This window comes from Mesoplodon densirostris, chromosome 10, assembly GCF_025265405.1.
Source record: "Mesoplodon densirostris isolate mMesDen1 chromosome 10, mMesDen1 primary haplotype, whole genome shotgun sequence".
Classification (NCBI taxonomy): Eukaryota; Metazoa; Chordata; class Mammalia; order Artiodactyla; family Ziphiidae; genus Mesoplodon; species Mesoplodon densirostris.
This window is the reverse complement of record NC_082670.1, coordinates 101,211,916-101,235,807: the sequence shown is the minus strand read 5'-3', so window position 1 is coordinate 101,235,807 and position 23,892 is coordinate 101,211,916. Positions and strand designations below refer to the sequence as shown.

At 42.7% G+C, this 23,892-nt stretch overlaps 1 long non-coding RNA gene across 1 annotated transcript in view; it reads left to right on the top strand.

Annotated features, from left to right (window-relative positions):
- The first annotated feature begins 604 nt into the window (after positions 1-604).
- LOC132496882 (uncharacterized) overlaps positions 605-23,892 on the top strand; it is a 103,573-nt gene continuing 80,285 nt past the window's right edge. Inside the window, exon 1 of the long non-coding RNA XR_009533542.1 lies at positions 605-712. This is a non-coding gene — a long non-coding RNA (uncharacterized LOC132496882). The remainder of the gene's footprint in view (positions 713-23,892) is intronic.

The following is a 23,892-nucleotide window of genomic DNA, read 5'->3' as shown; positions in this document are numbered from 1 at the left end:
GGCAAGATGGGACAATGCAAATCGTGCTGGATTTCTTTGACTACTTGTAGGATTTTGTCCAATAAAATCTGCTGTGCCCAGCAATTCTCAAACCATCTGGGTTGTCTATATTCTGAAATATCTCCAACCTCCTTTTTTTATGGTCCGTACCGTGAATAAATTTATCAGTCCGTGTCATGCTTTCTAATTAGCTCAAAGGACCCACCCATGTTGCAGTAAATTTCCTTTTGTGATCTTCTCCCAGACCTTCTCATAATAAATGGCCTTTGCTTGGCAAAGGTCTGTCCTGGGTCACTGGAATTAATTTAGGTTGGCTACAGATTAGACCAACCAGAGTGCCTTCTCTGGTTCTGATTTACACAATCAAATTACTATAGGTTGACTTTTTTAGTGTTCTCATCAGTAAGTTGTAAATGGTAATTTGCAGAATTGTTTCCATCAAGGTTTGAAGCTTACTTAAATCTGCCCAGAATTTCAACATGCACAGGCTACATTTGTTTTTCTTAATGTACACTACTTTCTTTTTCTATTTGATATAGCGATTTCAGGACTCATCTTCACGCACTCCCTCACTTATTCATTTATTTTATTCAGGTATGTGTCAGCCACCTACCATATGGCAGACAAGAGGCGAGGCACTGGTGAGCAGCTGATGAGTAAATCAGACCCTTTCCTGTCCTTGTGCTGGAAATTAAGACACCAAGATCCCAAGGTACATCCCTGCTTTATGTTTTAGTTCTCTATACCTGCTGTCATGAGACATGCTTTGTGGTTTTGCATCAGCTTCTGTTGGACACAAGATAACCATCGTGTAGCATTTACTGATGACTTTACTTACTGTTCTTAGGTTCTAAATTCTGTTGTTCACTTAACACAAACAAGTTGCAAGAATTCTTCCAGAACTTTTTTTAAAAAATATATTTATTTATTTATTTGGTTGTGCTGGGTCTTAGTTGCGGCAGGCGGGTGGGATCTAGTTCCCTGACCAGGGATCGAACCCGGGCCTCCTGCATTGGGACTGTGGAGTCTTAACCACTGTGACACCAGGGAAGTCCCCGGAACTCTTAAGTAGGGATTTCTGTGTGAATTTAGAGGCAGGGAGAAGCCACAGTAACATACTAGGAGAGGGTTTGTATCTGAACTTTGAGAAATGCAGCCAGTATGTTACAGAAGTATATACAACAAGACTGATCTTAGGTTCTGGATTAAATATTGAGACTCTCCTTCTGACAAATTCTGGTTTGAAGATGTAGGCTCATTTCTCTAGTCAATAGTTTGCATTTATTAACTAAAATTAGAATGACAATATTATGTTATTGTATTATTATATCATATATATTATAATTATATGAAATTGAGGGTCTCCTGGAAAATCCGTCATGAGACTGGTCACTGTGCGTCCTCAGTTGATAAATGCATGGCTTCATCAATGCCTTGGTCTTCTAAGAAGGTTCTCATCGTTAACACAGCCTTCGTTGTCTTCAATGATATGCTTGGTTTGAGGACATGTAGGAAAACTTTCTAAAGATTTTTTTTTTTTTTTTTTTTACCCTGAAGTCTATTTACAGTGTTGCAGCTAGAGAACCCCAGCTTGACAGTTGCAAGAAATAGTCACAGCATGTCTTGTCAAATGCCAACATAGTAATTATCCTCAGGACAAAGGGGAGAAAAACACAAAACCCAGAAGCTTATCCTGACCTAAATATCTAAGACAACCTCTACTGCATGGTTAATTAAGATTATTTTCTATATAACCATAACTGTCTAGTGAAAAAAAACAAACGTATTTGAAATTCCTCAAACAGTTTACTTTAAAACAGCAATTACTCAGAAAGAATCTTTGTCGAAAGAGTAAGAAACCTAGAAAATATTGTCCATGAATTGCAAATCTGAGCATTTGTTTGCATTAAACTATAATCAAGATGAGGTTATATTAAAAAAAAAAACTAGAAGTGATGATAATAATGGGAATTCACTGTTGCTTGGCATGGATTATCTTCTTGTGTTCTCTGGTAACCTTGAGATGAGGGCTGATGATGCTGCATTTGGACTCATGTGACTCAGGGTCTGATTCAGCTCTAGTGCTTACTTGAGATGTGACCTAGACCGGTCCCATGACACTGAACTTCTCTGAGCCTTTGTAAAATAGGTAGAATAATTGTCACCCTGCGGGTTGTTAATGGCACAAAGGTATGAAATATCCTAGTTTCTCATCTGATAACATAATGCATAAATGTATTTTTAAATTACAAAGTTCTGTATAGATGATTAGCCCCAGTGCATGCTTTCTTTGCAGAACAGCTGAGAGACATGGCAGCAAAATGATAATGGAGTTGTGTAAATCCTAGAATGACAATATCTTTCTTTTCCTTTTTTTTTTTTTTTTTTTTTTTTTTAAGAGCAGAGAAAGGTTTACTGCAGGGCCAAGCAAGGAGAACGGGTGGCTCGTGCTCAAAAACCCCGAACTCCTAGAATGACAATTTCTGTACTTTTCAGAGCACTGACCAACGTATTGGAATGTTTATTTTTAAACCATTGTAGCCTTATGAGTAAATAAAATAAGTGTCTGTGGCGTCTGATAGCTCCATTTATTTGAATAGCAATGTAGTTTATGGCCTAGGAAAGAAAATTGCTTAGCTCTAAATAGTCGTGCAGTGAAATACTCTCTAAGGAAATAGTCTTTTTATTGTTAAATAGGTACAATTTTTTTCTTTTATAAAATTGTAAAAAGTTGTAAGTTTCAAGGAACAGTAGGAATGTAAGGCATGGTCCCTATTGAATTTTAAAAATTATCTTTATCAGAAGTTCTCAAAGCAAGGGATCTTGAAGAGTTGATGTTTACAGTGAGGCAGTGCTGTGGACACTGGTTTCTGGAATGAATTACTAACACACCCTTGTTAGTTAAGAAAGGTCAGACCTTCCAACTTATTCTTGGTGTTTTGTCAAAATCAAGCTCAATTAACTTCAATGAATTAGTTGTTTTCTTTTTAATTTTCTCTGAGCCTTTTTGTCCCACAAAAATTTTCTCAAAGTGTGTTCTGTGAAGTGCTTGTCACTCAGATTATAGGAAGTGAAGGATAAAAGACAAAATTGGAGAAGAACTTGAGTCTAATCGATATTGTAAGAAACACTGAATTATGGGAAACAGTGAATAAGTAAAATTAAATAGGGCTCTTTTCTGTACTCCATATTTAATTTCTTATTTTTTAAATAACAAGGAATTCTGTAGTTTAGTAACAAAGACTATGTGTTTTCCTGAGCTATTTTAAAAATTTTATATGTGTGTGTAGATATGTACTTATCAAGTGTGTGTGTGTGAAGTGATTCAAACAGCTATAGAAGGTAAACATAATATATCACAGCCTCCAAGATAAGACGTTAACATATTGACATCTTTGCTCCACGTGCCCCTCCATCCGCCCATGGGAAATAAAGCAGAGAGGAAGCCACCTGGGCACCCCCCAGACTTCCCCATCCCCACTGCCCGTCTTCTCCTGCCCCTCCCCCCCATCAAGGCTACCATTCTCATATTGGTCTGGATCCTTCCCAATGTGGTTTCATACCACTATTGTGTTGTTGCCCATAAACTATAGATAGGCACTGCTTTGTGTTTTTTATTAAATATCCACAAAATGGTATCATTCTGCCCATAGTCATTCGCAAACTGTTTTTCATATAACTTTGTGGTTTTAAGATTTATTTATGTTGATTTGGTCATTGTAGTTACTGTAGAGTTTTCTTTTATCAACACGGAAAAGCTTCTCTAACTCTTTTCTTACTGATGGACTCTACTTTCTGTTTGCAATAACAAACAATGCTAGTGTCTGAAAAACAACATCAGTTACAGAGTTAGGTAACAAAGCTATAGACCAGGAGAAATTATTTGCTACATATTTAACTGGCAAATGATTGATACCCAAAATTTTTGAAATGTATAAAAGACAACTTAATTTAAAAAGGAAGGAATAAAAAGGTAATTTGTAGTGAAGAAGAACAAATGAAAAATGCTCAACCTCATCAATTTGAAAAATACAAATTAAAATCATAAGAAGATAGTATTTCATGCCCGTATCCTTACAAAATAAAAACGTGTGCTGAGGCCATGAATTGGTGAGGGTGTGAAGAAGTAGAAATTCTTAGGCCACACTGGTGGAAATGTAGATTAGTAAGATCACATGGGAGACATGTTTGGAAGTATCTAGAAAGGTGAAGATAGTCATACCATGGACTCAGCAATTACCTTAACTGGTTACCTCCTGCTCTTTTCTTGGGTTGTAGTTTCCCAAAGTCACTTTCTCCAGGGAGCCTTTCCTGACCCCATGAATTCAAGCCAGGTGTCCCTGCTCCTCTTTTGTGGCCTTTCTATTTTTCCTTTGTCATCCTTAACACAACCAGGGTGCATCACTTTTTCTCATGTTTACAACATTAGCTCTCCCAGGACCTTTTCTTCCAACTGCCTAGGGGAGTGTGTAATACATAGTCATTGCTCGATATTTATTACTATATGTAATAATTTATGTATTATTTAGTATGTGTTATAGAAGGGCCTCTGCTCTCTGAAGTTCTTATCAGCTCTACGAGGATCCTATGGGGGAAATAGACCACAAAAAATATGTGGGAACATCATGCACTTTGCCATCATTTTCTCTCCTCTCGGTGTCCCTGTGGTGCTATTATGTACAAAGCTAACCATTGTTATAGCTCCTCAGATTTCATTTGTAAGTTAAACCACAGTGCTCTTTTTTCCCACTTTAGCATCCAAGGAGGGCCACAATAGCCCAGCTAAAATTGAGAAATCAATTTTCAATTCTGCCATGAAAGGAGTCAATGAACATTTTTGTTTCTTTAAAAAACCTAATTGGTGCTTTAAGATGTAGAACGTCAAGCACAGGTTTACACCGTTCTTAAAATATGCATTTAAGGCAAATATATAAAGTCTCTGTTTTGAGACAGCTTTCAGCTTAGCCAAGCTAATATCTGGGTAATTTGATTGAGGCTGTATATGTTTTGCCTTCGAAAATAAAGATGCACTGAATTACTGCATCACAGATCTCTGCTTTTTCTTATTATGCACTTTGCCTGGGCATTGAAACACTTTTGTGTATTTGTAGTTTCAGTATATTATGGATCCTAGCATTCTGGAGCATATTATGGATGCAGCGCAATGATGCATCCAATATTGAAGCTGTGCGTCAAAGCCCTTCTTAAGGATAATGTTGTAAATAAGGCGATAGTGATAAAATAGTAGCAGAACAGTACTTAGTGATCACAGATGAAAAGCTGGAGCTAAAATCCCAGCCTTACTCTTTTGGGGCATCATCACCTGTTACCAAGAGTTCACAGTGTGCTAGTAGTTTGGCTAAAAATCGGTGGCACAAAGCTAGGGAAAGATAGTCTGTATCCTGGAACATTTCCTGGTTCAGTGCAATTCAATACATATTTATTGAGCACCTACTATGTGTCAGACACTGTTATAGGTGGGGCGATATAGCTGTGTTACACTGCGGTGCAGTTCCTCCTTTGATGGCGCTTATATTCTACTACAGGAAGGCAGATCGTTAAAAAAAAAAAAAAAAAGAAAGAAAAGTAGATACAGCCAATTCTTATTATTCATAGTTGCTGTATTCTATGAAGTTGCTGTAAACACTGAATTAGTGAATACTAGACCATTGCTCCTAGGGGAGGCTCACAGGTTCCCGTGAGCCTCAGGTCACAACATTTTTGTCAACCAATCAATACGTGACCTTGTTGTATGTTTGTTTCTGTTTAAAGAAACTTTGTTTAACATCTAGTGTTGATTCATTACTGTTGAACTCATTGTCAGTAGGACTACAACGCATGCCTGAACAAAGCTTATCTCACGTGTGTCCTTTTCTCTGTAAGGCACATCATACCCACCCTGCACTTAAGCAACACTAGACAGCACTCTGCCCAGTGTAAAATCACCCAAAGAAGTACAAAAATGTGAAATACAGGTATTAAGTAGACTGCAAAAACACACATTTTTTTGCACATGAGAGCTGAAACCCTTGTCGGCCTGAGCTTAGAATGTGTACATCCAGTGACAAATATGCTCTACATATGTCCACAAACAATTGCCAGAAAACACCACAGTGTTGGTTTTGATGATACAAATCAGTCTTAGTGTGTAGGTGAGTTTGCAAATTGGGAACCCATGAATAATGAGGATCAACAAATGATGATGTCAGATGATCTCAGACTCCTGGGGAAAGGCTGCCGAAGGGGACAGAGAGGGATTGGGCAAAGGTCGCTGTCCTCAAAAAGGTGGCAGTTGAGGTTCAAAGGGGGATGTCATTTGAGCAGAGTTTGGAAGGAGATGAGAGAGAAGCTGTGCAGAACTTGGATCACAGAGCGAGGGCAGGTGCAAAGCCCCGAGGCGAGGCTGGCAGCTGACAGGCCGGGATGCTGGACAAAGAGAGTGAGCGGAAAGGTGCGCGGAGAACTCCAGCCCTGGCAGGAGGTGGTATCACTAACATGCGCAGAGAGGAAGTGTGGAAAATCGTGCCTGAGGCCCTCAGGAGAGGTTTCAAAGTAAAGGGAATATGGAATCGTGCTTGAGCAGTGAATTGGAGACACTTCCCTGCCTGGGGACATGGGGGTCAGGGCACAGGTGTTGAACATTCCACCTGGAGGGTACCACGTTAGCTTTTGCTGTGAAGAAGCTGAGGGTTTAGAGAGAATAGCAAAAAGTTTGAAGAGTTCGGCCTGTACAGGGCTCATGCAGAGAAGAAAGAATGCCCGAAGAGATGGCAAGGGTATTTTATTCTGCATATAAGGTTCTGGATATTAGGATGAACTATGAGAATTCAGTGCCAATATCTGAAAGAAGGAGAGAGGGTTCCAACAGTAGCCTGAAGGATGGATTGGAAATGGGGTAGAGGTAGAGGATGGGAAGTGCAGGAAGGGAGATCAGCTTGGAGGTGATGGAGTGATTAGGATTGTGTTTGTGTTAGGTGGAATTCCAGGACAGTGCTACAGTGGGGTTCTTGATGAGGAAGCATCTCCTGGGGCCACGTTTGCCCTCACCACCACCATGCTCTCTTGGGGATGAGAACATAAGCAATTGGCCATTGTCATGGGGAAGCATCCTTGAGACCTGAGCTATATTGTTCTTTTGTTTGGTTTTTAATTTGGGAGGGACTGTGTGTGACATGGCAGTCAAGTTCTGTTGAGTTTGGTTCAACTGACTCTTGTTTTGTGGCCGCAGATCATAGAGGACCAGTGGGCTCAAAGGAGAGGAAACCAGAGAAGACTCCTGACCTAGGCAGAGAAAAGAGATGAAGGAAACCTTAACTTTCCTTCCTTTCTTGGAATCCAGCTGAGCTTAACTTTGTGGGCAAAAGACAGGGCTTGAGAACTGAAGCTCTGTCCCGAGATAAAGATGGCTAGAGTATCCCAAGGACTGTATATTTGTGGGTCCTGGCTTTGGAAGATGGAAGGATTAGATTCTATGACAGGTAATAGAAATTAGGCGAAGCTTCACTTCACAACAACTATACAGCAGATGTCTACTAAGTGTTAAACACTAGTTGCTGGGGATACAGAGGGAATAAGACCTTCCCCCGTCCTCAAGGAGCTCTTGGTCTAATAGGCCAGATTCCCATAACTATGTATGTACACATACATATATAACAAAAAGAATGTAAGATGATAAGTCTTTGGTTTGAAATTAGTTGAAACTAATGACAGGGATCCTACTCATGTGTCTGACAGTCCTTAAAGATTCTCCCTTCGGCTTTATGCTTTCTGCCAGGATTTTTTCTCCTTCCTTCTGAGATAAATGCAAAGTGGTGAGCAGCCTGGTATTCCTGGCCCGATCTGTTTCCTGGAGCATGAAAGCCCTCTGATCTTCATAGCTATAGGGCAGTTCTTTTCGTCACCCAGTCAAAGGCAACGGGAGAGTTGTTTATCATAGAGAATGGTCAGGAGTAATCACAACTATTAGTTGAAGGAAGAGAAAAGAGACTTTGTATTCAGATAAAAGGTGGATGGAACAGACCCCTAACCATTTCATGCCTGAGTAGAGACAGGGGCTTCTATTGAAGAAACTGAAGGAGAGCCCCAGAAACTGCTCGTGGCTGGGGTCTAATGTTAGCGAGCCTGCTTCTCTCACTCTGGGCTTCCGTTTCCAATCACAACCACACAACCTGTGCTTGACGATACTCCTTCCATATTTTCCACCTTCATTGTTATCTACAGCAGTGCTTTCTCTCCTTCTTTTTTCTTATACACATTGCAAATCTGTTACTGTATTTTGTGTAGGGTGGATTGAGATTGGCATTGAAGGTTAACCCCTTTGATGCCAATCTCAATATTAGGTTCAAGGTGTTTAAGATTATTTAACAATCCCTAGGGAGATCTATCAAATTCCTTTTTTTTTTTTTTTTTTTTTTGAGTTACACGGGCCTCTCACTGCTGTGGCCTCTCCCGTTGAGGAGCACAGGCTCCGGGTATCAAATTCCTAATTTTAAATTGACGGTTGACAGTCTTTCCTTCAGTGTATTCTGTTTGCCCTGAGGCTGTGTAATGGACCTGTCCACAGTGCCTGTTCCTCTTTGAACTCTTGGTCAGGTGACTTGGGATATCACGTGATGGATTCTAATAGGAGACTGGAATTCCCATTACTAGAATTCAGCAGGGGTTTGCGGAAGTGCGCACTTACCTGGATTCAAGGCACTGGGTCTGGAGAGATTTGATGGGGAAGTTCAGGGTTGCCGTGTATGGGGGGGATAAAGAGACTGAAGCTAGGAGACTGGGGACTGAGTGTTGAGTGCTGTTAGAGGGTTACATTGAACTTGCTTAGACGTGGTAATGAGATAACGGTAAAGTTGGAGAATGTCTGCCTTCTGTGATGAACTGAAATATTTTGGAGTAATGTCTTGTGGTATCTGATATAACTGACTTTCAAATGGCTCAAGTCAAAAACACACAGATATATATGAATCCAATATAGTAAAATATTAACAGTGAGTATCTCAGTGGTGGCTTATACCACTACTCTTTCTACTTTTCTGAATGTTTGAAAAGTTTCACATCCGAAGTGAAATGTATGCTTCACAACTTTGCTGTGAAGTTGCCCTACCTTTATCTCATAATATCTGCCACCAAGAAGTAACACTCTCCAGGCAGTCATGTATCTCAGAGAAGAGATAAAAAAGAATTGCAGTACTTTCTGTGGCCTGGTGTAGAACTCTGACCATCCTAATTCAAGAGTGACCATCAAAATACCCACCAGAGTAAAAGGCAAAGGAGTGGGAAGATATAAGGACACAAGAAATACAGGGATAACCACTAGTCAGCTGTATGACCTTGGGCAAGATACTTTAATCTCTCTGTGCCTCAGTTTCCTCATCTAGAAAATGGACATAATAATAGCATCAATCTCTAGGGTCCTTAGGAAGATTAAATGAGTTAATATATGTAAGACACTTAGAATGGGGCTGGGTATAATTTTATTCAATATATGTGGCTATGATTAGTCTTCCCTCTGGAGGCACTTGGAGAATCTCTCTCACACTCATCACACTGACTTGTTGTGTGCGCATATGCTTTTCCCTTGGAAGACAGAGTTCCTTCCAAAGCAGAAGGTCAGGCTGCCTGTACAGGGAAACTAAATTAGTGGTTTGATTTTTGGATTCTGTTAGGTGTCAGCAACGATCCTTGAGGAGGTTTAAGGAGTTGTCAGAGCACCTAGTGCATTTCATCTGTTCACTGGAGAAGGAATCTGTCAAGTCATTGTCAACATGTTTCCACTTCCATCCGGTTGCACTGCCATCATTAGCTAGCATTTCATCTCTGCAGAAGTGTGATACTGAAATCTTGCACTTTGAGGGGTTGTATCGGTCAGCTGGAGGCAAAGGGGGAAGCTGGAGCTTGGTGTTTTCTGTTACGGCAAAAAATGACAGTTTCTTACTGTACTGACAGACTTGTACACATAATCAATGGCTGCCGCTACTCCCACACACAATCCATGTCATCTTCGTGCAATATCGGAACTGGTAATCGTTGATTCTAGGGATGCTTATTGTAGCCCCGTTAGACATTGGAAAGGGGATAGTTTGAAATAGCTACTTAAAGATAACTTGCTTAATAAGGGTAATGGTTAATATTTGTAGAGTGCTTGCCGTGCCTAGACATGGAACCAAGCATTATAGACAGATCATCTCATCAGTGGTCTGAGAAGATGCTTTCATTCTCCCCATTTTGCAGATGGGGAAAGAGAGGCACAGAGAGGTTAAGTGTGACTCCCAAGACCACAGAGCTGGATGAGCCAGGCCATTTGGCTCCAGAGTCCACGTCTGTACCACTGTGAACCCCTTCTTTTAATAGGCTTTGAGCTAGCTCATGTACTTCTAGAAATTTCTAGAAAATGGAAGTACTATAAAGCAAGAGAGGGGAGAAAATGAGTGAGCAGGGTTTAATGACCTATAAGGTCCTTCCTGGTGGCCTGCTCTAGTATCCCTCTGATGCCCCAGTAAGTGAGAACTGAGAAAATGTAGTAGTGGGTTTTGAAAGGTAGAGAGCAGAGTTCTGTTCATAGTGGGTAGAATTTGCTCTTCTGAACACCCTTCTCCTTTCTCCCTGCCTCTGAGAAAGCTCACACCTGGAAATAGAATCTCATTTCTGTCCAGCACTGAGGCCTCTCCCTTCCAGCTGCTGATGAGCCATTGTACCTGGCAAGCTACAGGTTGCCAACAGATGTCCAGAAACGAGTGTATATCAGTTCTCAATGGGACAAGAATTTGCTATATCTTGGGCCCTTGGATTTGAATCCAGGTTTCCGTTTAGCTTGCCATAACTTCTGCATTTGGACAATCTATGCATTGCTTCTCCAAAGACCAATTCAGGTAGGTGATGGATTGAAACATCCGTGGTAGGAGAATCCTTTGGCTGAATGGCTGACTCTTTTCGGTCTCTCAGGGGAAATAAATACACCAGCAGTTTCCAGACCTTCCATCCCTGTCTGTAGAATTCTCCAGTCAACCTGATTTTACCTTTCCAAATCTGCAGTCAGCAAGAGGGTTGTGCTTTGCCTCTGTCTACTGGCAAAGACATTAGTCAGATTTCAACTTCTTTTTTTAAGATCCAAGTTTTGGAAGTATTTTCTATACAATTTTTCTGATGATTTCAAAATGAAAATTCAAATTGGCCCACCTATAGTTCATCCATTTTTAGATGGGGAAGAGGAAACCAGTCAGCAATCAGCATTTTGAAAAGAGGGAAGGAAAAGAACGATCCATTTTCAAGAAATTAAGAGAATTCCAGGAAGATATCCAATATTCTAAATTTCCACACTTGCAGTCTTTCTGTGGTTAGCACCAGCAGCCTGAAAAATGAACCCAAGGCCATTTCAGAACTCCCATCTGAGCAAAAAAGATTAAATCATGCTCAGCACGCTTCACCAAATAAACAGAGTGAGGTGATTTATTTTTGAAAATAAGAATTTCCACGGTAAGGAATGAAACAAAGAGAGTTTATCAGGTAACCCAAAGTCAACCAGAAAATTCAATTTGCCTTGAGCACCCGATTTCCCTTGCTCACTACTTAATCAGAGTGTTGCTAAATCAGTTTGAACTCACTCACTCACTTTTCAACCGGCGGTTTTGGTGTCCTGTAAATACAGCCCAAATATCAATTTCTGTAACAGAGCCGACCGTAAAAATAAAATCATTCAACCCACGGGATTAGGGTGTCCAAGTGAACTATATTGTGTATTCAACTTGGACTGGGGCTATTAATGTCTTTCCATTTTGGTGTCCTCGGCAGTCAGTGAGCAAACCCAGGCAATCACAGCTCTTTCCGTGCCCTATATTGCCTTTTACAGAAAACCCTACAGATGCTTTCTACTTCTTAATATATGCCCCAGGCTTTGAGATGTTGACCCGTAAAGTACTAACTATTAGTATTACTTTCGTGGGAAATGGTATTGGATAATGGTCGATTTCCAGACCCTCATTCATATTCTGAAAAGTAGTATTTTCTCTGTGGGCAGAAGAAATGGAAATGAGGGCAATAAATGTATCCCAGACCTTGGGTAGTCACGGCATGAGCGTGGGGAATTGCTGGCCAAAGGAGTAGGTGTTTTAGAACGGACCATAAAAAGGAGACAGCTTGTGTGTCGTTAGCGAGATGCAAATGGGCGGGGGGTATGTCCATCCTGCGTGTCTCTCAATTAGGAAACCATTCCCCTACAGCATGTTGGAAATCTCTCTATTGGCCAAAGTTCCAGACTTTAGAACCAGACTTTGGGGTTTTTCCGATACTCTGGCACGCAGCACACAGGATGGATTCCTTGGAAGGGGAGGGTCTGGTGGTACAAAGGAAGGTACTAGTCAGGAATTCAGTGGGGGGGGAGTAACACTGCAGAGGGGAACCTGGCCTAGGGGAGGGCACTGAGTTCCTGCAGTTCCTTTGTAGGAGGAGGTAGAAATAGCAAAAGGAGGAAAGGACACGCACGCGCACACACGCGCACACACACGCAGATAAAGTGTAGTGGGAGGTGAAGAAAAATGGAGAAACAAATGATTTAAAAATTAAAAGAGGGCTGAATTTGTAATCTCTGAGTTATATCTTCCTTCTCTCTGTGTATGCAGCATGTCTATGAGGGACATGGTAATAAATGAGACTCTGGAAGCGGACTGGGAGTCTGAATCCCTGCACTGCCACTTACTGTGTGACCTTGGGTAGGCTGGTTAACCCCTCTGTGCTTTAGTTTACTTAACCGTTCTCTGTGAATACCAGTAGAAGCTATTCATTGAGGGGTTCTGAGGATTCAGTAACACTGACACTTGGGCATCATTTCATAAGCATTTGCTCTTATTATGACGTCAGTTCCTGATGAACATTCACGTGGCCTTCTGTCTCCTGTGTTGCTTTGCTTTGTCAGAGACACAGTGGGAGACAAGGTATAGAAATAAATGATTTCAATTTTAAGAGAAGTGCTACCCATTTAATAGGAATGGTGTGATGAATTCCTTTGTAAACTCATTTTGGAGCCATAAGGGGTTCCGACGTTTGGGTTTGCTTACCAAGGGACTGTATATTTGGGTTCTGGACGGCTCTTTGCTTGTATTCTCAACCTTTGGCATGTGTGGTGTTTGACTTTGCAAGTTAAGCCACAGTGTGGTGTTGGCTTTTCTGGCTTGGGCAGCTGAAGAGCATCTCTGGAGCATCCTCCCCACAGAAGCTCTGAGGGTCATGTGTTGTTAGAGCAACTTGAACGTTTATTGAGATTTAACAAGAAACAGTTTACGGAGCCCCGAGCTGGTGTTTGGCCTCTGTAAGTGGCCCTAGGATCCTCTCCATTCCATCTCAACGCCACCAACCTCCCAAGGAAGTTTTGTACCATTTCTAGGTCTTGCATAGACCCACAACCCAAGGGGTAGAGCTTCCAGAGGTTATTAGAAAGATCAGGCTCTTGAGAGTGTGGCAGTTTTGATTTTTGTCTTCCCACAAGCCCAGAGGTGGGAGCCCAGGGCCAACTGCCTTCTTCTGTGGCTTCTCTTACTCTTCCTCCAGGTGGCCCAGAGAAACCAGACCAGGGGCTGCTGCCGAGGGTGAACAGGGGAGCTAGTTCTTTGAAGAAGCACCTCACTGTCTTGTGCTTTCCCCACCTCCAGCTTTTTTTTTTTTTTTTTTTTTGTGGTACGCGGGCCTCTCACTGTTGTGGCCTCTCCCGTTGCGGAGCACAGGCTCCGGATGCGCAGGCCCAGCCGCTCCATGGCATGTGGGATCCTCCCGGACCGGGGCACGAACCCGTGTCCCCTGTATCGGCAGGCGGACCCTCAACCACTGCGCCACCAGGGAAGCCCTCCGCCTCCAGCTTTGACAAAAGGAATTTTCCATGTGCTGTGACCTCAGTTTGAACGTAAGGGTTGATGATAAAGACCCAGCTAAGAGTAAGTAATCTGTTGCCCTGCTGTTCTGGTAAGCTCTACACACAGATTGTCCTTAGGGACGTTGCAGGGAATCCAGCTGATGATCATGTCGCCTCCATCTTTGTCACCAGCCATCACCCCTTTTTCATTCAAAGATAAGGAAAATATTCTCCCTGCTCTGAAAGATTTTATTGTCTGTCTGTAATCTTTAATCCTTCTTATTTAATCATGGTCAACTAAGTCATTATCCCTGCAGCGAAAATAGTATTGTCTTGTTACAGTCCCTTAAGTTGAATAGCATGCAATGCCATCTCTGAGTACCCGTAATACTGACACTGAATGTGTGGTGTATCAGGCTCTGAGAACATTAAGATGCCTCCTTGGAAGTGGGTATTGACCATATTTAATGTGCTGGAATCGCTCAGTGGATATAGCCACTTAACTACTTTAGTAAATTACGTCATGGTTCTCCATAAGACTCGTCCACCTAAGGAAGTATATTTACTGCCACACAAAGCAGTTGGGTCACAAGTAACGCTTACAGCTGAAGCAATTTATGTATATATTCAGAATTGCTTAGACACTTCCCAAAAGATTTCAAAGGAAGGGTATGTGGTATTTTTCTAATTCCTTTAGGTAGAGATTCATTGTCTACCTGTCCCTTCCCCGACCCCCGCTGCCCCTAAACACAGTTTCTTTTAGCTTACAAGGAACTTTTTTTTTTAAAGAAACAGCCTTCTTGTAAACGTCTTTTAAATTTGAAAACTTTTTTTTCTCAAAAAGATTATATAAATTAGTACGAAAAATACAGAAAGGAAACGACAGGATTGACCACAAAACAAATGAATAAAAAGCAGAATCAGCGCTTAAAGCCACAGTAACTGATGCATAGTATGAATTCCAGTCAAGTTCTGGTCAATCCGCTAGCTGTTGGGGTTTAAATACTGAACGTACATGTTCTACTGCTCCAGTCCTTAGGAAATTCAGAATACCACAGTCGGGGAGGGGTTGGTACGTGATATCCATTTACTTAACCGTAAACCAGTTTTAGCTGAAACAAGTTCTGTTCCCAATAAAGTGGAACAAGGAACCAGCATATTGGAAATCATACTGTCTCTAATTTTTAGATGATCTATGTTTGTTAGGGCCGTGTGTGTAAACTTCTACAATTGAGAGTATCAGCTTAATCCATGGAAAAAGTGTCCAGTCTCTACAGATTGGATGTGAAGCACTTTGACCCTTGAATATCCGGATCAAACTTGGCTCAGATGTTGGTAGAGAGGGTTGCAAAATTCCCTGTTGGGCCATTCAGTGACAATCCCTTTAAAACCCACAGAAGCAGAAGGAGAGAGAAAGGAATCATTTCTCTCTGAAAAGGAAAGGCATGTTTGTGGTCCTGGGAGAGCCTTGAATGCCCATGTTTTTGGCAAGGAGAAGCTTGGGTTCAGCCATTGCTTTGGCTGGGAATAGAAGCCGCCAGCTGGGTGGCTGTTCATCTGCTGTTGGCTTGGACCCAAGATCAATGTAGCATTTTTCCACCTGCAAGTCTTCGTTGGTGGGAGCAAAGCCGTGCGCCAACACCATCACCTCCACTGGATGATGTTAGCTGTGGCTTGTGATGTGTCTCTTTGGACTTGGGAATAAATGGACTTAGTTATAGCCTTTCAGGATCCAACCAGTTCTTCAGCAGAGGAGTTTCTGCACAGAGGGAATGATGTGTTGGTGACCCTTGGCTGGTGCAACCAGACTGCAGAGTAGATACTCAAGTCAGCATGAGGCAGATTGGGAGAGCAGACTGGTGCCAAAGTGCCCTTTTCAAACTCTGATGTGCCTGTGAATAACCTGGAGATCTTGTTAGATTGTAGATTCTGACCCAGTTAATCTGGGATGGAGCCGAAGCTTATGCATTTCTAACAAGCCCCAGGCGATGCTGCTGTTGCTGACCCACTGACCAGACGTTGACTCTAGCAAAGCATCAGAGACATTTCTGGAAATGTACATCCCTGTCAAGTTCTGTATATCACACCTGACCTTGATGGCACACACAATTAGAAGGAGAACTGGCACTTTACACGAGACTATGCAAATCATCAAAGTTGGTAGAACAGAAACGGACCCAGGTCGGATTTCGATCTTCCGTTTGAGATACCCGAATGGTTGCCGCAGTTCTCTATTCTTTGCTAGAGAGGTTTAAAGAGAATCTGTGCAAGCCTCCTGTCCCCAAGTCTCCTTTGTATCATAAAGTATTCAGAATAAGTCCAGGCTTTCTGGATGGCGCAGATTGGTGGAGGGTTTTGTTTTGCATCCCGGCTTCATTCACTAGATAACCTTGGCAATACACGCTCATTAAAATGAGACTCAGAAATACAGAAATGCAGGGCCTCCCTGGTGGCGCAAGTGGTTGAGAGTCCGCCTGCCGATGCAGGGGATACGGGTTCGTGCCCCGGTCTGGGAGGATCCCATATGCCGCGGAGCGGCTGGGCCCGTGAGCCATGGCCGCTGAGCCTGCGCGTCCGGAGCCTGCGCGTCCGGAGCCTGTGCTCCGCAACGGGGGAGGCCACAACAGTGAGAGGCCCGCATACCGCAAAAAAAAAAAAAAAAAAAAAAAAAAAAAGAAAAAAAAAAAAAAAAGAAATACAGAAATGCGTGCTTAGATGAGATTGGTTTCACCTGCCTTCCAATTCTGCATCACAAGACTGACAACAGAGGCTCCCTCTGCTTAGTTCCAGGGGGAAAAAAAGGAAATATTGGGCATGGTTTTCAGAAATGCCCTTCTTTGTGTCCAGATCAGCTTCTTGACCAAGTTCACTTCCCAGGACCTAGACAGTGGAGGGGGGTGGCTCCAGAAAACCCACAACCAAGGAAGCAGCGTCCATGGCCCATTCTACTACCCACGCCGCCTAGGCACGAACTCCATTCTGATAGTTTTCTTTCTTGAACAGTTTGGATCATCATGATGCCCTTGTCATGCATTCTTCTGGGAACTTTATTTGTCTCCAGTCCTGAAACTATTCTATTCTCCTCACCAGCTCTTGTTTTTGCCGTTTTACATGTGAGGAAACAGCAGTTCAGATCAGGTAACTCCTTCAAGGCCGCAGAGGACATGAGACGTCAAGATGGACGTCACATGTGCACGTGCTCCAGAGCACTCCCTAAACTCCTCATGGCCACCTGGGCTCCACAGGGGGGCATGTCAATGGGTTGAGTTGTGTCCTCACAAAAAGATACATTAAGTCCTAACTCCCAGTACCTGTAAACGTGACCTCACTGGAAATAGGGTCTTTGTGAGGGAGGATCCAAGAGAGAGAATGGGTGAGAGAGGGAGGGAGAGGTAGAAAAAAGATGGGGGGACAAGGAGGTGGTGGTGTCCTAACAATAGACGCTTATGCTGAGTTCAGCCCAGGGGGTCACCGATGTGGGGCTTCAGCCCAATGTATCTGATAAATGGTATCAAGTCTAAACATTCCATAAGTACTATTTCATATAATACACACACACACACACACACACACACTCTCTCTCTCTCTCTCTCTCTCTCTCTCTCTCTCTCTCTCTCTGAGAAAGATGTCTTCCATTGTTTTCATTTTATAAATGTGAAAATCAAGGCCTAGAGAGGATAACTTGCCCCAAGCCACCAGGTAGTAGAAAATGGAGCCCGGAGTCCCATTTGTCTGATGCCTCCGTCTCCTGTCCCCGTGTGGTGGGCAGGAAGGCTTGTCCGCTTGGGGAGACTGAGGCTCTCCTGCAGAGCCCATTAAGTCAGAGACAGGAGCTCTGGATACTGTGTGGTCTCCTAGAACTTGATCATATGTCAGCAGGATAGAAATGCTCATTTTAAGAAAGTCACTAACTGCCAAAGGCTTGAAATCTTCCTATGCACCTGCTCTGTTACTTAGTTATCATGTAACTCATGTAGTTGCAGAAAGAGCAGGAAGTAGATGGGCTGTTTCTGTTCTCGCTGTTTTAATAACATATTAAAAAAATCTTGGAATGACTTGCCAGTTTATGCTTTGGTCTTAGTTGTGGCACGTGGGATCTTTCATTGTGGTGCACGGGCTTCTCTCTAGCTGTGTCCTCTGGGTTTTCTCTTCTCTAGTGTGGCGTGCGGGCTCCAGAGCACATGGGCCCCCTAGCTGAGGCGTGCGAGCTCGGTAGTTGTGGCACATGGGCTTAGTTACTCCCCAGCATGTGGGATCTTAGTTCCCTGACTAGGGATGGAATCCGCATCCCTTGCATTGGAAGGCGGATTCTTTACCACAGGACCACCAGGGAAGTCCCCATACCACACTCTTGACAGCACCCTTAGAAGAGACGACTGTTACAAGTTCTGCTTCTACCTAAAACTCTGCCCTCATTCCCTTCCACACACCCACTCCCTCTTTACAGTAGCCCTCTTGCCATTCTGGGGCCTGCCAAACTTGTACCTTCTGCAGGGCCTTTGCACTTGCTATATGCTCACTGTACACTTGCTTCCTTGAATGTCTTCCCAGAGATCTTTGCATGCCTGGTACCTTCTCATCATTCAGCCTCATCTCCAGTGTCACTTCCTCAGGGACATCTTAACTAAAATAGCAGGACTTCCCTGGTGACACGGCGGTTAAGAATCCACCTGCCAATGCAGGGGACACGGGTTCGAGCCCTGGTCTCGGAAGATCCCACATGCCGGAGAGCAACTAAGCCCGTGTGCCACAACTACTGAGGCTGCACCCTAGAGCCCGCGAGCCACAACTGCTGAAGCCCGCGCGCCTAGAGCCCATGCTCTGCAACAAGAGAAGCCACAGCAATGAGAAGCCCGCGCACCGCAACGAAGAGTAGCTCCCGCTCGCCACAACTAGAGAAAGCCCGTGTGCAGCAACGAAGACCCAACGCAGCCAACAATAGAAATAGAAATAAATAAATTTATAATTAAAATAGCAACCCCTACCCACACTATCTCCATATGCTGCCCTAATGATTTTCTGCAAACATATCCTTTATTTGCCTCTCATTTCCACTAAAACAGAAGCCCCGCATGGGTAAGGATTTTTCATAGATGCCGTTGTGCCCGAAACTTAGGAAACACTCACCAAAGATGTCTTGTGTGAGTAAATGAAATTGGGCAGTCACAACAATAATGACAAAAAAAAATGTGAGAAAGACAGGAACAGGGCAATGGGGATGAATAGGAAGGACATTCCAGTCTTAGATCAGATAAATGCTTGGAAAACATGACAGTAAGGAGAGCACTGAAGCCACGATAAGGCTCAGGTTGAAACACATGAAGAAGGAGGATTCTTGGCAGAGAGAGTAGTACCTTTGAGGGACTAAATATTGTTCAGCGTGAATGGGGGAGATGATGATGTTGGGAGTTGGGAGAGATGAGGGTGAGATCGTGTAAGGGTTTTGCCCCCCAAGATGATGAGGCTGAACAAACACATCCTACACAGTGGACAGAAGCCTGAGCCAAGGGAAGGAAAAGGGCCCAGGATCTTCTGATACGTGTTGCTTATCTAGCAGCACCAACACCCCAGCTGCCCTCCCCCCTGTCATTTTAGATGCTGTCTGGTCTGGAATATTCAGTTGTGCTCAGGTTTATCCCTTGGGTCTGCGGCTCTGGTTGGCATCCTGAATTACTCCTTGTGGCACCGTCTGGCAAGGACCCAGGAACATGAGTGACAAGGCAAAACAAGGCACCCTGAAATTACCTGTAATGAAAATGACTGGTAATCTCCAGCGATTACTGTGTCTGTGAGTGACAGGGGTGCACTTTGTGCACAACCTTTTGCTGCAGCAAAATGGGTCCCGGGAGGTTTTCAAGTTTGAGAGTCTTTTTTTTTTTTTTTTTAATGAAAATAGCTTCAGATCTTTGGCATCTTGCATTCTTTTGCCCAGATAATGAGGGTGATTATGGTTATTTAAATGTACTTTATAAGGAGATACACTGAACCTCTTTTAAAAATGTACACCCAAGTTAGAATGAATGCAGTAGCATGATTCTTATACTACAGCACAGTGGGTCAGCATTTAGAATCCAGAGGTCCCTTCCCAGGGTCTGTCTGGATTCTTAGAACACACACAGGTCACAGAGAAAAAGGGAGCTTGGGTCAGGCAGAAGGGAGCAGCAATGTGCATCCAAAGGCTGGAATATGGGTAGTGAAAGTAGGACCCAGGATAGTCTGCTGGTCCACCTGCATTGACCTATTTACTGCCGTCTATGGATGCCAGCTCCCTGTTGTGAAGAAAAGGGGTTCAGAAATCATAGGGAGAACCCCACAGACTAAGTTTCTCCAAACCAATGCAGGGAGTTTGAGAAACACTGAGCTGCTTACTGAAAGCAGAAATTTTCAAACTTGTTTCGATCCCAACTTGAATGAATCCTACTTGGGAAGCCAAAATATATACCAGAGGATGGAGCAGTTGCTCTGGTTGATACAGAGGGGAGGGGCCCACACAGCAGCCTCCACCCCCTTAGTCGCTGGGCTACTTCCTGATGGCTCTGTGCCATTTTGAGAATATATTTTGCAGTGTTAAAATTAGATGTAGTTTTTAATTATATATTATATATAATATAATTTATAATATATAATTAAATATATAATACATAATATTTATATTTTTATATTGATATATAAATTATGTGTAATTTTTTTTTCCTGAAAAAGAAAGCTTAACCTAATGCACTTCTACTAAGGCACACCTTGCCCCAGGTACCTTCTTGGGTCCATCGCAGGTTGCTCAATGAGCTGGGGGATATTGTCCAACCCTAGGACATCAGGTGTCATACAAATGAATGTTTTCCAACCTCCATTACTGACCTCAAACTCTCCATCCCAACTATGTCTGTCCCTCTCCCAGGCAAATTCCTTTGCTCCTGTGAATGAGGGTTTTGGGCTAGCCGTCCATACTCTGTCAACTTCCCATTCCTGTATCTATCAGCATAAATGGACCATGCTATTTCCTTTCCCTCTGTCTTACCCTACAGACCATACCCTTCCACCCTGTCAACTCCTGGTCAGTCTTTGAGACTCAAATCCAGTGTCACCTCTTCCTGGAATCCCTCTCTTGTTTCCCTGGGCAACGTTAGGTCTCTTCTCTGCCCCTGTAGCACTTTGTGCTTTCCGTACAATCAGACATTCTACTGCCTTGTTGATTTGTAGCCATATTTGCTTACTATCTGTACAATTACTTGTTCACTGCTTTCCACATATCAAGTTTAAATAATTCACTTAAAAAAAAAACCCTAGATAACAATATACCTAAAAGCATGTTCTAACATTAAACAACAAACAAACAAAAAGCTCTGAATACCAGAACTAGATATGTGTTGGGATTGAAGGTTAAAAAAAAAAATCAATCATTAATCGGAGATTTGGTGAGGCAAGTATAATGACAGAAGAAACTGTAAAATCCTATAATTCTGTGAAATTAACCAAGATAAATGCTCCCTGAGATTCCCCATTTTACAAACACCCCGAACTTCCCTTTTCTGAATTGGGAATTCATTAACAAGCTTGCTTTACAGAGCGTAGAAAATAAGGCAGATTGAAACCTTTACAGTGATATGTTCTTTTGTGGTGCTAACCAGGACTGAACCCTGCAGAGAACAAAGTTGCGTGGCAAGAGGGTCAAACCAGATGCATACAGCACAGGAACCCCCAGTCAGAGGCCACTTATAATGGTTCTATCTTAGAGAGCCTATAAGGAACGGAAAAGATAAAGGGAACTCAGAATTTCTGGGGCAGAGATAGCAAGAGTCAAAGTAGTTCCTGGGAATGCTTTGGAGGAATCTGGCCTAAATTTTTGGAAATTTCTGGTGACCATAATGGTTCCACCATCTGCTGCTATCTTTTAAGTAACATTTTCATCCTTATTTAAAATTGATGGCTTCAATTAAAAAAAAAGAAAGGGTGGAGTATCAGTGACTATGCCAACTTACCGTGGTGTTTGTGATTTTTGCACCGTCATTTACACATTACGTTATGTCAGTCTCCATGGAAACTGCTAGACTTTATTGAGCGGCAGAGTGTCTGCAGTAATGGTGCAAAACAGGAAACCATCCTGTCTCTCTGTTCCCTTGTGTTTTTTCATCAGCTATATGAAGGGAAGATCTTAGAATCTGGCCCATTAACTGTAAGAAATGACTAAACCAAGAAACTCAGAATTTGGAGAAAGATGAAAATGCTGAAATGGGGACTAACTTCCCCTTTGGGCAATTTCAAAAAATGTACTTTTCCCTAGTTGACCACAGGAAGTAGGATTTTGAGGCCAGTAGGAGAAAACAGAGAAATTCTTAGAAGAAGCTTTCTATCTTTAATGATAACAAAACTAGTTCTGGGTGAGGTAGGATCTAACCTTGGTTCATATAATCTACTTTTTATAAGAAAAAGAGCATATTTCTACAAGCCTATCCTCCCATTTCAATGCAGTATTAACTTGAACTCCATTTCTACTGCTAGTGGCATTAATCATCAGTTTTTGATGTTATTGACATATTATATAGTAAAGAATTTAACCTTTCCCAAAAAAGAGGTCCGACCTTTTGTTCTCAGCTCCTGGGATGTAATCTTTGTTTGCCTGGATGCCTCAGGCGAGCCAGATAGTAACAATGTGATGTGATTTAGGGTTGGGGCTTTGGGTCATGTGGTATCAGTTGACCTGGAGACTGAGTTCACCCCTATGGGCAATCAGTGAGTCATCAGTGATGCAGATAAAATGGAGCCCTGATTAAAACTCTTAACAGTGAGGCTGGAGTGAGCTTCCTTGGTTGGCAATACTCTGTGTGTGTTGTGGTACATCCATGCATCTTGACTCCATCAGGGAGAGAACAGTGAAAGCTCCATGTTGGGCACTTTTCCTGGACTCTATGCTTCCTATGTGCTTCTTCTCTTACCTGATTTTAATCTGTATCCTTTTCCCGTGATAAACCATAACTTTGAGCATAACACCTTTCACTAAGTCTTTCTAGCAAATTATCAATCTGAGGGTGGTTTGGGGAATCTCCAAGCTTTGCATTTGGTGTCAGAAGTGGGGCAGTTTTTTTTTTTTTTTGCGGTACACGGGCCTCTCACTGTTGTGGCCTGTCCCATTGTGGAGCACAGGCTCCGGACGCGCAGGCTCAGCGGCCATGGCTCACAGGCCCAGCCGCTCCACGGCATGTCGGATCTTCCCAGACCGGGGCACGAACCCACGTCCCCTGCATCGGCAGGCGGACTCTCAACCACTACGCCACCAGGGAAGCCCAGAACTGGGGCAGTTTTGAGGACTGCTCCCTCTAAACATTGTAGCTGACCTAAACTCTTCACACACATATAAAGTATTACATAGAGTCACACGTAAAATATATAGAGGTAGACATAAAGATATCTTCATAAAGCTCTCAGAACAATTGGCCTTGTTGTTGGAGAAATTGCCCTCCACTTCAGAGCACAGATAAGTGATCACAAGTGAAATCAATTGAATTCGGGTCCTACAGCTCTGTAAATATGGCACCAACCCACTTTGTTTTTCCATAACCGGGGCCAAAGAAGTCAATGAGTGTTTAGGTCAGCACTGCAGTCCAAGTCAGTGGGGTGTCTTACGGGTGGAGAAGTAGAGTTGAAGGCCAATTCATCATCAAATCTTGTTGCTTTTACCTCTGAAATATTATCTCCTTTTACTTCTCTCCATCTTCATCACCACCTCTATAGTCAAAGCTAACATCATCACCTCAACCAATGGAATATCTCCAAACTGAATTATAGATGGTTACATACAGCTATTGCTCCACACACCTGATGGAGTGATTTATTTTAAAAATATAAACCGCATCATTTGTTCTTTATAGTCTCACCTTGTTTGCTTAAAACTCTTCAGTGACTCCCCATTGCTTTTAGAACAAAGATAAGGGTTTCTAATTTGTTCTATAAATTTCTGTGTGACTTGACAATTATTTCCTGGGCTTTATGTGGAAGTACACTTGCCTTTGCTCTCTTCCCTCTAGTCACACTGACCTTTGTTCAGTCTTTTGTATTTGCCA